The sequence below is a fragment of the Triticum dicoccoides genome, chromosome 5B (assembly GCF_002162155.2).
Source record: "Triticum dicoccoides isolate Atlit2015 ecotype Zavitan chromosome 5B, WEW_v2.0, whole genome shotgun sequence".
Taxonomy (NCBI): domain Eukaryota; kingdom Viridiplantae; phylum Streptophyta; class Magnoliopsida; order Poales; family Poaceae; genus Triticum; species Triticum dicoccoides.
The window spans coordinates 360,284,467-360,301,136 of record NC_041389.1 but is presented as its reverse complement, the minus strand read 5'-3'; positions in this window follow the sequence as shown (position 1 = coordinate 360,301,136).

The window sequence follows — 16,670 nt, the reverse complement described above, 5'->3', positions numbered from 1 at the left end:
TCCTCCAATGTGTAGGCTCACGGGAAGCGTGCAAGCTGTTCAACACAAGATTTGTGCATCTCTTCAACGCAAATGGTTTAGATTGTATACGATATGCAAAGCGAGACTTTCACGCTAAGCCAAGAGAAAATGTGCCGAGCAGGATTTGTACATCCCTTCAACGCAAACAGTTGTTTTGGATGACCCGTGTGCAACCACGTACGAACAATTTGGTAAGATTTGCATCTGTCATATTGGGTATGTTGCCATTTGTCAAACTGGAAAGATTGACATTTGTTGATCTAGTAACATTGCCATTTCTCAACCTTGTAACACTGCGATTTGTCAAAATATGCAGCTAAAAATCACTAGCACCATTTCATTCATAGATTAAGCAGTCATTCTCACCGGGAAGCGAAACAGCTTTTGGCCGCCGCCCGCCTCGCTCCCACTGGTTTGTATTAATGGCGCGCCCGATCGCCCGCACCCCCGATCCTCGCCACACACACAATCCTCTCTCTCTGCCCGCACCAGAGCACAGCGTGAATATGGAGACAAAGGTTTCCATTGCCGCTGACGAGGTGGAGAACGAGGGTGCCAACTAGCGGAGGCGGGAAGAGAAAGAACCGCAAGCGACTCCAGCAGGCCTAGACTTCATTAGTAACCTCCCCGATGATATGTTGACAATCATCTTATCCCTCCTCCCAATCAAATATGGGGCAAGGACAACCCCTGTAGACCTCCTCGACGCCCACGAGCTCTACCATGGCTATCACAAAAGCTTGGATGTGTTCTCCTAGATCCTCATCAGTCACCATGGAGCAATCATAGGCCGTATCATGGGCAATTTCCGTTCCAATGGCAAGGACCGAGCCAATCTTGACGAGTGGTTCCGATCCCCCACCATAGATCAGCTCGAGGACGGATACGTCCCCAACGTATCTATAATTTTTGATTGGTCCATGCTATTATATTATCTGTTTTGGATGTTTAATGGGCATTAATATGCTATTTTATATTATTTTTGGGACTAACCTATTAACCGAGGGCCTAGTGCCAGTTTCTATTTTTTTGCCTATATTAGAGTTTTGCAGAAAAGGAATACCAAATGGAGTCCAAACGGAATGAAACCTTCGCGATGATCTTTATTGGACCAAAATCAAACCAGAAGACTTCGAGATGAAGTTGGAGAGGCAACGAGGAGGCCACGAGGCAGGAGGGCATGCCCAGGGGGGTAGGGCGCGCCCCCACCCTCGTGGGACCCCCATAGCTCCCCTGATCTAGTTCCTTTGCCTATATATACTCTTACACCCTGAAAACATCAGGGGGAGCCATGCAACCACTTTTCCACAGCCGCAACCTTCTGTACCCGTGATATCCCATCTAGGGACCTTTTCCGGTGTCCTGCTGGAGGGGGATTCGATCACGGATGGCTTCTACATCAACACCATTACCTCTCTCATGAAGCATGCGTAGTTTAACACAGACCTTCGGGTCCATAGTTATTAGCTAGATGGCTTCTTCTCTCTCTTTGATTCTCAATACCATGTTCTCCTTGATGTTCTTGGAGATCTATTTGATGTAATATTCTTTTGCGGTGTGTTTGCCGAGATCCGATGAATTGTGGATTTATGATCAAGATTATCTATGAATATTATTTGGTTCTTCTCCGAATTCTTATATGCATGATTTGATATCTTTGCAAGTCTCTTTGAATTATCGGTTTGGTTTGTCCTACTAGATTGATCTTTCTTGCAAAGGGAGAAGTGCTTAGCTTTGGGTTCAATCTTGCGGTGTCCTTTCCTAGTGACAGTAGGGGCAGCAAGGCAAGTAATGTATTGTTGCCATCGAGGATAACAAGATGGGGTTTTCATCATATTGCTTGAGTTAATTCCTCTACATCATGTCATCTTGCTTAATGCGTTACTGCGTTCTTTATGAACTTAATACTCTAGATGCATGCTGGATAGAGGTCGATGTGTGGAGTAATAGTAGTAGATGCAGGCAGGAGTCAGTCTACTTGACACGGACGTGATGCCTATGTTCATGATCATTGCCTTAGATATCATCATAACTATGCGCTTTTATATCAATTGCTCGGCAGTAATTCGTTCACCCACTGTAATGTTTGCTATCTTGAGAGAAGCCACTAGTGAAACCTATGGCCCTCGGGTCTCTTTTCCATATTATTGAATCTCGTTTACATCTTGCTAGTTTCCAATCTACTATTTTGCAATCTTTACTTTCCAATCTATAAACCAAAAATACCAAAAAATATTTACATTACCGTTTATCTATCTCTATCAGATCTCACTTTTGCAAGTGACTGTGAAGGGATTGACAACCCCTTTATCGCATTGGGTGCAAGTTGTTGATTGTTTGTGTAGGTATTCGGTGACTTGTGGATCGTCTCCTACTGGATTGATACCTTGGTTCTCAAAACTGAGGGAAATACTTATGCTACTTTGCTGCATCACCCTTTCCTCTTCAAGGGAAAACCAACGCAAGCTCAAGAGGTAGCAAGAAGGATTTTGGCGCCATTGCTGGGGAGATCCATGTCAAGTCAAGCCATACCAAGTACCTATCATAAACTCTTCTCCCTTGCATTACATTATTCGCCATCCGCCTCTCGTCTCCCTCTCCCCCACTTCTAAATTGATTTTCGAAAGGATTTTCCTTTTCTTCGCCTAATTCCGGTATGTCTTTTTGTTTGTGTTTCCATGTGCCTTCTATTTGCTTGCTAAAAGTCTATTGATATGGATCCACTTAAAGTGTTCTACTTGGATCATCTTCGATCTATGTGTGCTCGTGCTGAAACCCCAACTAGTTTAGTTGAGGGAAAATCATTTGATGAGCATGCTCATTTTGTGCGTCACCATTTGTCTTAAAAAGGGAGACTCTTACGGAATCAAATAAATAGTTTGCTGTGTTATGCTTGGAATATTTGTGAAATTTACGATTTTACTTGTTGCTCTAAGAACCCTAAAAACACCTTCCCTACCTATGTGAGTTTAATGATAATGAAATCTTATCTTCTTATGCAAAGGGTGTTTATAGTTACTATGATATCGAACACACTAAAGAATTCGTTGATTTTAAGGGTGCTTATGAAGTTGCTTCTTTGATTGAAAAGTATGATATTACTATTTACGAATCTGAAAATTTTGACATACTTAAATATTGCTATGAAAACTATGCTCATAATGTCTATGTTAAATAATTTATTGAGAGAATGACCGTTGCTTTGGAAGAAAATAATGATATGCATGAATCTATAGATAATTATGATTCCAATGCTTTGATTGAAATACCCCTTGATGAACATGATGCTTGCTATTCTTATGGCCATGATGCCAATATTTATGGAGATGAATTTGCTATAGTCCCTTATGTTAAACTTGAGATTGTTGCTATTGCATCCATACTTGGTAGTTCCTTCGATGAAAAGCATGATTGCAATGATGTTAGTATAAATTCTATTAATGTCAATTGTGCTAGTAATATGCAAAACTCTATGCTTGGGGATGCTAGTTTTTCTATGTCTACTATTTGTTGCAATTATCATGATTGGGGTGATTCTTTCTATGATCTTGAAAATCTATTTAATCCCCATGATGAATATGAGATTGATAAAAGTGTGTGCAATATTATTGAAAGTGGGTTTGGAAGAGTGTCAACTTTAGATCCCACATATTTGGAGAATGTTCAATTTTATGAAATTTTTGATAAAAGTGGGTTTGGAGAGGTCATGACTTTACTTAATGTTAATCCCACTATTTTGGAAGAATATCAACTTCGCATGCATGTGGATCGTGTTGAGAATATGTTATGTGATAACTATTTTCTTGAATTTTCTTATGATCCTACATGTAATTATTATGAGAGAGGAAAATATGGTTGTAGAAATTTTCATGTTACTTAATTATCTCTCTTCATGTTGAGATTGCTATCATCTCTTTCTTCTTCCTTGCATATGCTAGTTTTTTGTCTTGATAATTTGTTTGCTTATAAAATGCCTATGCATAGGAAGTATGTTAGACTTAGATGTGTTTGTCACGTGCTATATGATGCTCTCTTTGTGATTCAATTCTTGTCAATCATGTGAGCATCATTAAAATTATCAATGCCTAGCTAAGGGCGTTAAAGATAGCGCTTGTTGGGAGGCAACCCAATTTTATTTTTGTTCTTTACTTTTTGCTCCTGCTTAGTAACAAATAATTCATCTAGCCTCTGATTAGACGTGGTTTTATGTTTTAATTAGTGTTTGTGCCAAGTAAGACCTTCAGGATAGCTTACGGTGATAGTTTTTTTGACTATAAACAGTAGGGTAAAACCACACTGCAATTTTTTTGTAGATGAAAGAGCAAAGTAACAAGTAGTCTTAAAGGCTTGAGGTAAGCTATTAGAAGAAGAAACTAAAGAAAGAAAAAGAAGAGAAAAAGTAAAGAACAAGCCTACAAAATAAAAAATAAAATTACAACAGGGCTTCTAGCCAATCAGAGAATTGGCTCTCATGCTTTTTCTTCATTCTGAATCTTAGAAGCTTGAGTTCCTCCAGGAAAATGAACTTCCATCCTTGGAATGATGGTGCAATGTTTTCAAAAATCTTACTGTTTCTTGTTATCCAGATGGCCCATGCTCCAAGAATGATGATCTCCATGTAAAAAGGGTAATTTATTTTGTCCTTGAGATCTTGGAATGCTTCTAACACTGACAAGTTTGGTGTTCTTGTTGGACATATTAAGTCCCAGCATTGCTGAACAAAGGGACAACCCTAGAAAATATGATGTAGTGTTTCTTCTTGTTGACATCCTCTTACTGCACAGTTGTATGCCTCCAATACAAAGCTCTTTCTTCTAAGCAGATTCCTTGTGTTGACTCTGTCGTGGAGCAGTTGCCAGAAGAATACATTTTGTTTTGGCTGACATGAACTTTGCCAAATCCAGTTGAAGTGTGGAGGAGTTTGTCTGTGCCCAATTAATATTTTATATGCTTTGATTGATGAATAGAATTCATTCCCCCAAATGTAACTCCATGTGTCCAAAGAGTCTAAGAATTATGATTGTCTCAAAGAGATGCAAATATCCTCCATTTGTAAAAATTCCTCATATGCCTCTGTTGTCAGTGGTAGATAGAAAAGATCCTGTAGGTATTCTGTCTGCAGCACTTGTTGGATGTTCAACTGTGAATTTCTCACAAAGGAGTATAAGTGGTGGAATTTGTGTTTGAGTACTGCCTGATGCCAAAGATCATCCCAAAAAATGCACTGACACCATCTCCCACATTGCATCTAGCAATAGCTTTGTATTGATCAATGAGAGCTATGTTGGATTTCCACCAAAATGATCCTACCATGGTGTCTCCTGGTAGTTTCCCATCACTGTAGTAAGTTTCCCAAATCAGGTTGACCCAAGGTATGTCATGTATGTTGAAGAATTTGTGCAGATTCTTCATGAGCAGAGTTTTGTTGTGTGTGTAGATATCTAATACACCTAGACCTCCTTGTTCCTTGGGTCTACACACAGTGTGCCAAGCCACCAATGCAGGTCTGCGGTCCTCCATGTCAGGGCCCCTTCAAAGACAGTGCCTCAAGTATTTTATTATCTGTTTCTTTATTGTAATAGGGATGTCCAGACAACTCATGAAGAAGACTGATAAAGATGTGGGCACTGATTGACCAGGAGCAATTTGCCTGCTTGAGTCATGAAAATAGAAATACCTGCCAGTCTCTTTGCAATCCTGGTAACAAGAGGGAGACATTGTTCCACAGTTGGTTTATATATTCCCAATTGAAGGCCAAGGTAAGTAAAAGGGAATTGCCCTCTGGCACATTGAAGGGTGTTTGTAAAAAGTTCTACCCTGTCCTCAGAAGTGTTTAAAGGGACCATGAATGACTTCCCATAATTCACTTTGAGCCCTGTTGCAGAAGCAAAAGTATTGAGTAAGGCCTTCAGACAAAACAGCTGCCTAGTATCTGCTTGCATAATCACCAGTGTCATCTGCATATTGGACTATTGGGAAGTGAGGGCAAGAGTTGACTTGAAGTGGTGCAGTGAGTAGGTTTAACCTCATGGCTTTGTTAAGAACAGTTTGCAACAGATCAGCAGCAAGCACAAAAACTAAAGGAGAGTATGGGTCCCCCTGTCTCACTCCTCTTCTGATTTAATTTTTTTTCCAGGTACTCCATTCAGCAATACAGATGATGATGCAGTTGAGAATAAAGCTTTCATCCATGAAATCCATTTATCTCCAAAGCCTTTAGCTTTAAAAATATCAAAGATTGCTTCATGCTCAATTTTATCAAAAGCCTTTTCAAAATCCAGTTTGATTGCTAATATTTCCTCCCTATACTTATGGCATTGGTGAATATACTCATAAGCCCATCCTAGGCAATCCTGAATCACTCTGTCTTTAAGGAAGCCATATTGGTTGATATGCACCATTTGAAGAATAACTCCTTGCAATCTATTGGCTAGCAATTTTGTAATAATCTTCAGCACTCCATTGAGCAAAGAAATTGGCCTAAAGTCATTTGGAGAAAGTGACACTTCCTTTTTGGGAATTAGAGTGATGAAAGATGTGTTGATACTCTCAAGGTTTACATTCCCAGCATGCAAACATAATAAGCTCAGTAACATCTGTTTTGATGATATCCCAACAACTTTTGATAAACTCATAATTAAATCCATCTGAGCCTGCTGATTTATCTGCTGGCAGGTTTTTAACCACATCCTCTATTTCTTCTCGGGTAAAAGGCTTTTCCAATCAATGAATATATTTGGGTCCACTGTGTTTTCATACAAATCATTTAGATCAAAATGCATGGAATGCCCATTGGACTGTCCCAATCTATTTTTAAAAGCCTCCCATAAGATTGCTGCCTTGCCTTCATGGTTTGTGACTTCAACTTGATCCTTGTTTAACAGCATGGCAATTTTATTGTGTCTGTGATTAATAGAAGCTTTTGTATGAAAGAATTTTGTGTTCTCATCTCCAAACTTCACCCCTTTAATTTTACCTCTCTGTTTCCAATACATCTTCTGATTGTTGAGCACAGTTAACAAGAAATCCTTTAGCATATTTCTGCAGTTAGTTTCAAACACTGATAGATCCCTGTATTCCTCAATCAAGTCCCATAGGAAAATACCATCACTTAGCTCCGCAATCTATTTCTTATGACAAGATAAGTTTTTTGCCCACAGCTTGAGTGCTCTTCTGACATTTTTGAACTTTGCATTTATCTTCTATGCACAGTCAGTGTGACCCACTGGAATGTTCCATGCAGCCTGTACCACTTGTTTGAAGGAGCTGTGGTTGAGCCAATAATTTTCAAATCTGAACACTTTGGATTTTGGAATATTTGTGCCAATTTTAAGGTGATCAGAAATTGGTTTAGCCATGGGAAGAGCAATGGAGTCTGGGTAGCTGGTCATCCAAGCAACAGAGGTGAAAAACCAATCTAACTTGTCCAGGAGGGGGTTGTCCTGCATGTTACTCCAACTAAACTATCTGCCTTTTAGTGGTAGCTCAATCAAACCAAGTTCACTAATAGCTTCATTAAACATAAGCATTTCATAGACATCACCCCCAGGTTTATTTCTATCCTCAGGTTTTCTAATGAAGTTAAAGTCCCCCATGATAATCCAATCCACATCATTTGGCATCTGAATATTACCAAACCATTCAATGAACTCAATCTTATCCTCATGATTGCAAGGACCATAGATGTTTGTGAGAATCCAACACTTGGAGGAAGTGTTGCATGTAAACTGAATGGATAGAGAAAATTTGTTTTGAAACATCAACTCTCCAGTGAATAAAGCTCCATTCCATGCAGTGAGGATACCACCAGATGCCCCAATGGAAGGTAAGTATTCAAATTTATTAAATCTCTATGGGCAAACTTTATATATATATATATATATATATATATGTTAAATCAAAGTTCTATCTCTTTGTTTCCTGTAAACACACAATCCCAGCATCACTTTCTTCCACTTTTTGCCTGATAGCCAACCACTTATCTAAAGGATTTATACCTCTTACATTCCAGTTTAGTATATTCCAGGTTTTATTGTTATTCATTTAAAACCATGACTTTGAGAACATCAGCTAAAGCATAAGTCACTCCCATAATAAGGTACCATAGTTTACACTTCAACCGATTACAACCAACAAACAAAAGATGCCTCCCAGGGAAATCATCCACTGTGAAACAAGTTTTGATATTAAAGTTCACTGTAAACATAGAGCAGATATTCTCCAAAAGAGAACAACATGACACTCTGCTATTCAAACCAAGCTGGTGGGGTCGTCTCATCATCACATAGTCTTTGTTTTATGAATCTCTCCTGTGGCCTTGGACACCTTGGCCACCTCCTCCTTCCCCTACTTTTTAGGCTTCTTGGACAACTTTTCTTGTAGTTCATCCTCAGCAAACTTACAGAAAGATTTAGTCAGGTTTTTAACCACTGAATTCGGAATAACTGGAGGGATAGCATTACATGGCAAACAAGATTTAGCATCGCATGATTTTCTTCTATATCCCTTATTATCTTTCTTAATCTTGTCACTCCTTCTTACCTCAGTTTCAGCCATAGGTTCTTTTTCCCTTCTTTTCCTTGAAATAGCTTCACCAAGTGGGCGTACTTTATTTGGAGAGACTTGTTTAAGAGGACTGCCTGCCTAATGTCTACTATGCAACCTTCTTCTTGTTGACGTTGTTGGGCTTGCAAGTGCACAGGTTTGTAGGACAGTAGCAAATTTCCCTCAAGTGGATGACCTAAGGTTTATCAATCCGTGGGAGGCGTACGATGAAGATGGTCTCTCTCAAACAACTCTGCAACCAAATAACAAAGAGTCTCTTGTGTCCCCAACACACCCAATACAATAGTAAATTGTATAGGTGCACTAGTTCGGCGAAGAGATGGTGATACAGGTGGAATATGGATGGTAGATAGGTTTTTTTAATCTGAAAATATAAAAACAGCAAGGTAACTACTGATAAAAGTGAGCGTAAACGGTATTGCAATGATAGGAAACAAGGCACAGGGTTCATACTTTCACTAGTGCAAGTTCTCACAACAATAATAACATAGATAGATCATATAACAATCCCTCAACATGCAACAAAGAGTCACTCCAAAGCCACTAATAGCGGAGAACAAACATAGAGATTATGGTAGGGTACGAAACCACCTCAAAGTTATCCTTTTTGATCGATCTATTCAAGGGTTCATAGTAAAATAACATAGAGCTACTCTTTCCGCTCGATCCATCATAGAGTTCATACTAGAATAACAGCTTAAGACACAAATCAACCAAAACCCTAATGTCACCTAGATACTCCATTGTCACCTCAAGTATCCGTGGGCATGATTATACAATATGCGTCACACAATCTCAAATTCATCCAACCAACACAAAGTATTTCAAAGAGTGCCCCAAAGTTTCTACCGGAGAGTCAAGAAAACGTGTGCCAACCCCTATGCATAGGTTCATGGGCGGAACCCGCAAGTTGGTCACCAAAACATACATCAAGTGGCACGTGATATCCCATTGTCACCACAGATAAACACGGCAAGACATAAATCAAGTGTTCTCAATCAAAGACTCAATCCGATAAGATAACTTCAAGAGGGAAACTCAATTCATCACAAGAGAGTAGAGGGGGAGAAACATCATAAGATCCAACTATAATAGCAAAGCTCGCGATACATCAAGATCGTGCCATAGAGAGAACACGAGAGAGAGAGAGATCAAACACATAGCTACTGGTACATACCCTTAGCCCCGAGGGTGAACTACTCCCTCCTCGTCATGGAGAGCGCCGGGATGATGAAGATGGCCACCAGTGATGGGTTCCCCCTCCGGCAGGGTGCCGGAACGGGCTCCCGATAGGTTTTTGGTGGCTACAGAGGCTTGCGACGGCGGAACTCCCGATCTATCTTGATATTTGATGTTTTTAGGGTACGTAGGCTTATATAGGCGAAAGAAGTCGGTCGGGGGAGCCTCGAGGGGCCCACGAGAGGGTAGGGCGCGCTGAGGGGGGTGGGCGCGCCCCCTATCTCGTGGCCTCCTCGACGATCTTCTGACATAAACTCCAAGTCTCCCGGATCATATTCTTCCTAAAAATCACGCTCCCGAAGGTTTCATTCCGTTTGTACTCCGTTTGACATTCCTTTTCTTCGAAATACTGAAACAAGCAATAAAACAGAAATATGGGCTGGGCCTCCGGTTAGTAGGTTAGTCCCAAAAATGATATAAATGTGCAAAATAAAGCCCATAAACATCCAAAAGGGGTAATATAATAGCATGGAACAATAAAAAATTATAGATATGTTGGAGACGTATCAAGCATCCCCAAGCTTAATTCCTGCTCGTCCTCGAGAAGGTAAATGATAAAAACAGAATTTTTGATGTGGAATGCTACCTAGCATAATTCTCAATGTAATTTTCTTTATTGTGGCATGAATGTTCAGATCCAAATGATTCAAAATAAAAGTTCATATTGACATAAGAAATAGTGATACTTCAAGCATACTAATCAAAGTAATCATGTCTTCTCAAAATGACATGGCCAAAGAAAGTTATCCCTACAAAATCATATAGTGTGGCTGTTGTTCTATCTTCATCACACAAAATATTTAATCATGCACAACCCCGATGACAAGCCAAGCAATTGTTTCATACCTTAATAATCTCAAACTCTTTCAGTTTTCACGCAATACATGAGCGTGAGCCATGGACATAGCACTATATGTGGAATAGAATGGTGGTTGTGGAGAAGACAAAAAAAGGAGAAGATAGTCTCACATCAACTAGGCATATCAACGGGCTATGGAGATGCCCATTAATAGATATCAATGTGAGTGAGTAGGGATTGCCATGCAACGGATGCACTAGAGCTATAAATATATGAAAGCTCAACAAAAGAAACTAAGTGGGTGTGCATCCAACTTGCTTGCTCACGAAGACCTAGGGCATTTTGAGGAAGCCCATCACTGGAATATACAAGCCAAGTTCTATAATGAAAAATTCCCACTAGTATATGAAAATGACAACATAGGAGACTCTCTATCATGAAGATCATGGTGCTACTTTGAAGCACAAGTGTGGAAAAAGAGATAGTAGCATTGTCCCTTCTCTATTTTTCTCTCATTTTTTTCTTTTTCTTTTTCTTTTCTTTGGCCTTTATTTTGGCCTTTCTCTTTTTTTTTCTTTTTCTTTTTTTCTTTTTGTAAAGTCCGAAGTCTCATCCCGACTTGTGGGGTAATCATAGTCTCCATCATCCTTTCCTCACTAGGACAATGCTCTAATAATGAAGATCATCACACTTTTATGGATTTACAACTCAAAGCTAGAACAAGATATGACTCTATATGAATGCCTCCAGCGGTGTACCGGGATATGAAATGAATCAAGAGAGACATGTATGAAAATTATGAAGGTGGCCTTGCCACAAATACAATGTCAACTACATGATCATGCAAAGAGGAATATGACAAAAGTAATGCGTGTCATATGAACGGAACGGTGGAAAGTTGCATGGCAATATATCTTGGAATGGCTATGGAAATGACATAGTAGGTAGGTATGGTGTCTATTTTGAGGAAGGTATATGGTGGGTGTATGGTACTGGCAAAAGTTGCACGGCACAAGAGAGGCTAGCAATGGTGGAAGGGTGAGGGTGCGTATAATCCATGGACTCAACATTAGTCCAAAGAACTAATATACTTATTGCAAAAATCTAGAAGTCATCAAAAACAAAAGTACTACATGCATGCTCCTAGGGGGATAGATTGGTAGGAGAAGACCATCGCTCGTCCCCGACCGCCACTCATAAGGAAGACAATCAATAAATAAAATTGTGCTCCAACTTCATCATAAAGCGGTTCACTATACGTGCATGCTACGGGAATCACAGCCCTCAACACAAGTATTTTTCATAATCACCTCAACTAGCATGACTCTAATATCACTACCTCCATATCTCAAAACAATTATCAAGAATCAAATTGATCATAGCATCCAATTCACTTTCTATGATAGTTTTTACTATACCCAACTTGGATGCTCATCATTCTAGGACGAAATTTATAACCATAGAAAATACCATGCTGTTCTAAAAGACTCTCAAAATAATATAAGTGAAGCATGAGAGACTAGACATTTCTACAAAATATAACCACCGCCGTGCTCTAAAAGATATAAGTGATGCACTAGAGCAAATGACAAACTACTCCGAAAGATATAAGTGAAGATCAATGAGTAGTCGAATAATTGTGCAACTATGTGAAGACTCTCTAACATTAAGTAATTTCAGATCTTGGTATTGTATTCAAACAGCAAGAAAAACAAAATAAAATGACATTGCAAGGATAGCACAACTCATGTGAAGAAGCAAAAACTTAGGCTCAACCCATACTAACCGATAGTTGTTGAAGAAGAAAGGTGGGATGCCTACCGGGGCATACCCAAGCTTAGATGCTTGAGACTTCTTGAAATATTATATTGGGGTGCCTTGGGCATCCCCAAGCTTGAACTTTTGTGTCTCCTTAATTCCTCTCATATCATGGTTTCTCTTTTATCAAAAGCTTCATCCACAACAAACTCAACAAGAACTCGTGAGATAGGTTAGTATAAACCAATGCAAAACCTTATCATTTTCTACTGTAACAAATCACTAAAATTATTATTCAACATTGCATACTAAATGCTCTGCATATTTAATACTCCTATCCCCAAATAGAATTATTAAACAAGCAAACATATGCAAACATAACAGCAATCTGCCAAAACAGTACAGTCTGTAAAGAATGCAAGAGTATCAATACTTCCCTAACTCCGAAAATTATGAAATAAAATTCCAACTGCAGTAAATTTATCAGAGCTCATACTGCAAAAAGTTTCAACATTATATCATGCTCTGACTTTTCTAAGGAATTTTTGCAACAGCGGTAAACTTTCTGTTTTCAAACAGCAACATGTATACTAGCAAAATAAGCATGGTAAAGGCTATCCTTGACTTCTTTATTGAAACTAAAGATGCAAAACATTATTCTAAATAAAAGAAAGCAAATACTAACAAAAGAAAATGATGCTCCAAGTAAAACACATATCATGTGGCGAATAAAAATATAGCTCCAAGTAAAGTTACCGATGAACGAAGACGAAAGAGGGGATGCCTTCCGGGGGCATCCCCAAGCTTAGGCTCTTGGTTGTTGTCGGTGTCAAAACCGGCGGATCTCGGGTAGGGGGTCCCGATCTTTGCGTCTTAGGCTGATGGTAACAGGAAGCAAGGGACACAATGTTTACCCAGGTTCGGGCCCTCTCGATGGAGGTAAAACCATACTTCCTGCTTGATTAATATTGACGATATGAGTAGTACAAGAGTAGATCTACCACGAGATCGTAGAGGCTAAACCCTAGGAGCTAACCTATGATGATTATGACTGTAATTGTGATCGGCCTTCTAAGGACCAACCTCTCCGGTTTATATAGACACCGGAGACGGCTAGGGTTTACATGGAGTCGGTTACAAGGAAGGGAATACAATATCCGTATCGCCAAGCTTGTCTTCCACGCAAAGGAGAGTCCCATCCAGACACGGAACATTGTCTTGAGTCTTGTATCTTCACGCTTCAATAGTCAGAAAGATGTATATAGTCCGGCTGTTCGGATACCCCGTAATCCAGGAATCCCTCAGTAGCCCCTGAACCAGGCTTCAATGACGATGAGTCCGGCGCGGAGTCTTGTCTTCGGCATTGCAAGGCGGTTTCCATTCCGAATACTCCAAAGTACCTGTTACGACGAATAGTGTTCGGCATCCCATCAATGTCATACTCCTCGGCTTCAGTACCTCAATAATGACCATCTCCACGTGTCGAGCGAATGCGAGGAGCCAAGGCATTTTTGCATTTGCCACCCCCGATCCTTCGGGCTGGCCGTCTATTTGAAGAGACGGGGATTCTTAGATCCAAACCTCACTCTCCCCCTCGAGCAAGCATCCAACAGAGTGCTCCGGAAAATCCATTCCAACATGGCCGGTCGTCGCAACTCTTCTGCTTGCTCTCCTCGCTCCAAGCCGGGGGACTGGGAAGAGTGTTCAGTTCCTCATAGCCATTTGATAGAGTTACAAACCCAAGGGTTTCTCCCATCGGCGTTCATGGTCTCCGTCCGAGCCGGAATTGCCACCTACAATGGCGGAGAACAAGCGGAGGGATCTCCTAATCCATCTCCAGAGGAGCGAATATGCCTCATCCCACATCTGCTAAGGGGCGTCGGGCTTCCCATCCACCCGTTCCTTCGCGGGCTCCTGGAGTTCTATGGCCTCCAGTTGCACAACCTTACCCCTGCCTTCGTACTACACATAGCAGGGTACGTTGCCCTCTGTGAGTTATTTCTAGGCTGCGAGGCTCACTTCGGGTTATGGAAGAAGCTGTTCTGCCTTGTCCCCCACAACCAGGGAGAATCCCTGTGTCAAGTGGGCGGGGCCGAAGTATGGCGCATTGCCGAGACCGAATACCTATCCGGCACTCCTAAGAAGGCACTAGAGAACTGGCCTTCAGAGTGGTTTTACATTGATGACGTTCCCCTTCTGGATCCAGTCCAGACAGGTCTCCCCAAGTTCAGTAACGCCCTGCCAAGGGCACGTCTAAGCTGGCGCCCCCGGGGCTCCCAAGAGCAGGATACCAAGGAAATACACTTCCTGATGAGCAGGATAAAGTTACTAGCCAAATCTGGACTGACGATAGTCGAGGTTATGGCAATATGCATAATGCGGGGAGTGCAACCGCTTCAATATTGGGGGAAGCCCATGTGGCACTTCAATGGGGAAGATGATGTCACCCGCTATGGTCGTAAGGGTACGGACTCCGCCACTGCTCTGGCAAGGATATTGTCCGATTTATACAAAGGAGAAGAGGAAGAATTCCTTCACATTAAACCATGGGATGGATTCTCCATGTATAACCCCCCAAACTGGGTAAGTCGTCATTGCTTTCCCCACTTCACTTATTGTGGTGTTCTTCGCTAAGATTATGCGCTTCAATATTTCCGAGCAGGAACTGAGGAGGGCCGTAGAAGGAATCTCCAGCCCCTCCCTGCAGCCAGAGGACCCCGGAAGGGCCCTAGATCCAGGACTCGAAGAGGATCCGGATATTACCATGGAGCTTGTCAACGGGATATTTTATCAAGCGAGCTGTGATGGCGCCTCAGTGGCCATCATTGCCGACTATCCCGGACTGCTACCTAGGTCGCGTGTAAGCCAAGACGAAAACCCTATCCTCCGAAGAGGATCCCTTTCAGATGTCATGCTTTATCCTTGACGCGTCGTGTTTTTGTAGAGATGACGGTCGGAGCGCGGGGCCGAGCCCCTAGGGATTCGTCGGCCACGGGCGTCCGGATCGGTAAGGCTCAAGAGGAAGGCGGTTAGGGTTGACACGCCGCTACAGAGGTAAGGCAAAAGCCTGTCCTGCAATTATTGTATTTGAAGCATAACAGCGCCCTTTGTGTTCCGGCAGGAAGAGGAGCAGCCGGACTATATCCGGGGATCCCACCAATCACACCTCCACCAGCCGGATTCCGGAACCAGCTTCGAGAGCGGAGGCGGGAGTGGGGCCGATGCCGCATAGCTCTCTGATTGAGGACGCGGATATGCTCTCAGCCACGAACTCCGAAGTAGAGAGTGCCATGAATCACCGGCACCGACGGGCCGTGCTTCGGAACAACATCTTTTCCGAAGAGGCATTTAATGCCTTCAATTCGGGAGACGCATACATCCGAGCTGCTCAAGGCGGGCTTGCCCGAGCGACGGACTAGTATACCATAGATATACGAGTAAGAAAATTTGATAAGCATGTATAGCAGTAGCCCCTGAGACTTGAAACGGTTGGAACAACTGTTTTAAGGATCAATTCATGCACAGGTCCTTGTTGATAAGAATGAGCAATTGTCTTGGGAGCTGGAGGAGTGCAAGGCCGAGCTGAGGGCCACAGTTGCCAAGTTAGAGGAATCCCAGAAGCTCTCCTCTGGTAACATTTGTCTCGATTGTATGAAGATGCACCAGTTAGTAAGTGGCTAGTATGATAAGTCTAACAGAAAATTCTGCAGACAATCCCGGGGTAAATCCGGAGGGCGTAAGAGATGACGAGTCACATCTCAAAAAGCAGCTAAAGGCTGGCGAGTGCGTTCTTACGCAAGTTAGGCAGGAGAAGAACAAGCTTCAAGATGCCAAAGTCCAGCTGGACGTGGAACTAAAAGACGTCCACGCTCAGCTGGCGGACTCCGTGCAGGAGAACAAAAGGCTTCGGCGTGGCATTTATGGTAAGTGTCTAGACGAACTATAGTATAGTTCGGCGCGGAAGTATATTGAAAGGATTTTACTTGTAGGAATGTTAATGGGTCGCCCCGAGGAGGAGATGCCATCATCTGCAGGCGATTTACTACAAGACCTCTCACAACTACATGGGCGAGCTCGGCAGGTGATGCAGGGCGTTGCTCAGGCCATGTGGCCATCAAGCTTCCTGCCGAATGTCATGGGGGGGGGCTTGTGGATATGCTTCAAGGAGCGCGACGCTGCTTCTGAAGACGCGCTACACCAAGCTGGACCCGAACCATATGGCCGAAGTCGGACCGACGGGGCCAGATGGGCAAGAAATTCCTGTGAGTCTGGTATATGACCAGGTAGC